Below are 2407 nucleotides of genomic sequence, written 5' to 3'. Positions count from 1 at the left end.
TAAATATTTTAACACCTGCCGGTATTGTCCAAACTTTGAGGGAGAAAATTTAAAAAGCTTAGCGGAAAAAAAAACAAAAAATAGAAATGGCTATCATATCCAAATTACCATACATTGGAATCTTCTCAAAGGCATCTGTCCATTTTTGCTGGTACGACTGATAATGATGTAATCAGCCCTAATACAAAGGGGTTATACTCTATGAAAGTACATAGAAGTACCATATTGGTCTGACTCAACCGCTAATTGAGCTTAACTGTTTAGTGTAAACATATAAAGGTCGTGAAATGAAGTGGTTTTTCGATCCTGTAACTCAGGATGTTAATATTTCTCCCTTTTTTTTTTTTAGTTAAATTGAACTTTGGAGAAAGCAGCAGAGCTTGAAAAAGGAATAGAAAAGTCAAAATCATTGTCATGACATCTTCAAGATTAATTCTGAAAAATTTGCCCCCAAAGGTAAGTTTTGGAAGCCATATCTCTTGATAACCTAGAACTAAAATTATCTTGTTTTTGACTCAGATTCCTTATGTTGAAGTTAGTTCCCATTTAACCTTTTCATGGTTTGTCCCAAAGAGTATGAGTGACCCATAAGAGTCAGAACTGGCGCTAGTGTAAAAAACATCAACGCCATCTAGCGTTTGGTGACACTACATTTTCTTAAGTATAATAATAACAATAATTAATTTAATTTGTGTAATTGGTAATATGAGTGTAGTAATAAGTGTCTGATATCAGTTCCTGACAGAAAACGATTACGAAGCTCGAAAAATGTCAAGTGCTGCTAAACGCTAGATGGCGTTAAGGTTTTTTTTTGCATACGCTAGCGCCAATTTCCACTGCTATAAGTTACTCGTACTCTTTGGGTTTGCCCTTCTCTAGGAACCAGACGATTGAATGGTTTGTAGTGTGACTGTTTTTTTTGTTTTTTTTTTGTGTATTTTTTAGGATCAGATTCTTTGTGCTGTTTGTGTCTCATGTAAAGATATGAAGTGAGTACTCAAGCGTAGAAAATGCTTATGTACAAGGCCGTATCCAGAGGGGGGGCGGTTACCGGATTTGAACTTCCCCGAAATTTCTGTACGAAGCTAAAAAAAGGAAAAAAAATGAATATAAAATATTTTTCAATGCATTTTGTGAATTTTTGTTTTGTACCCCCCCCCCCCCCTTCCCGAATGAAAAAAAATATTTATACGTTCTTGCTTATGTACCAGCATGGTATATGACGCTTCGTTTTATGAAGGTTCCTGGAAGGTTATATTCCTATTGATTCACAAGTCCCCCTTCCCAGAAAAGTGAAAAACTATACTTTTTGGGTGTTTAATGACAAAAGACCTAACCAAGTAGTTGGGATGCCTAATCAAGTAGGCTAACCAAGTAGTTGGGATGCTGCCATTTCATACGTGGTTTTATATAGATAGAGGTGGATACAGAATTGATGTTTGGGGATTGTACCAACAAAACCTAGGCTCCTTCGTTGGTGTTTTTCATCCCTCCATTCGTGTAATTAGTGCAAGTTTTGATCATCTGGGAGGAATCTGCCCCTAAAACTGACTATGAACCCGCAAATACTGTGGTTTTTTTTTCCAAGTATTTTTTTTTTTTTTTTTGGAAAAACTGGGTTTCAGACTAGAAGAAAATAATCTATTGCTAATTTTTTTTCAATTTTTTTCTTAATAACAGTATTCTTTATTGTAAAAATTAAAAGTTGATAAGATCTTCTGCACCATCCACAGTTTTTACATTATAATGGTATTTTCATGATATCTTGTGCGTGGGTCATGATTTCCTGGTGCGTGGAGGAGGGGGGGGGTATAATTCGTATACATGAGACGAAAACCTTTCCACAACTCTTCCCCCCCCCCCCCCTACCCCGTAACTGCACATGTTCTTACAGGGATTTTGCTTTGAATGGTTTTTGGCTTGGTCAATGGTTTCCGTGAAACAAAGTTAGAAAGTGAGCATCATTTTTCCTGTGAAGAGGCTTTACTTGCGCCAAAAGAGCACAGGAAAAAAAGAGAATCTTCAGGAGACAACGAGGCGTCTTTTTTTTATCTTATTGACCTTTCGTAGTGACTATTGGAATCATTAAATTTGAAAAATCATTTGAAAACAGTCGTTTGGATCAGGTGATGCCATCTTTAATAAGGAAATTATTTAATAAGAACCGATTTTAAAGTAGGCCAGGTGTTTCTGCAACACCTGACGTTAGGGAAGAGACCATACCTTTGGAAAAACAATGAATATCCATGGTTACAATTTACATGAATACCATGGAAAAACCATGGTAGCCTATTTATTTGAACCTAAATTCTGTATTAACTTGTTAATCCGTGCTGCAGGTACATATCCATTATTAAACTCCGCATCCTGATGAAGATCGAAAGTAGGTGGGGTTAATTGTTCAAAT

The 2407-nt window shown here is 36.1% G+C and overlaps 1 long non-coding RNA gene across 1 annotated transcript in view; it reads left to right on the top strand.

Moving 5' to 3' along the window:
• The first annotated feature begins 347 nt into the window (after positions 1-347).
• The window catches only part of LOC148942196 (uncharacterized), a 63338-nt gene continuing 61278 nt past the window's right edge, over positions 348-2407 (top strand). The window contains exon 1 of the long non-coding RNA XR_016143162.1: positions 348-456. This is a non-coding gene — a long non-coding RNA (uncharacterized LOC148942196). The remainder of the gene's footprint in view (positions 457-2407) is intronic.

Source organism: Artemia sp. Qi Xiang Cuo, chromosome 17 (genome assembly GCF_049724085.1).
Source record: "Artemia sp. Qi Xiang Cuo chromosome 17, ASM4972408v1, whole genome shotgun sequence".
NCBI classification, from domain to species: Eukaryota; Metazoa; Arthropoda; class Branchiopoda; order Anostraca; family Artemiidae; genus Artemia; species Artemia sp. Qi Xiang Cuo.
The sequence above is the reverse complement of the archived record's forward strand: the minus strand, read 5'-3'. Positions and strand labels throughout refer to the sequence as shown.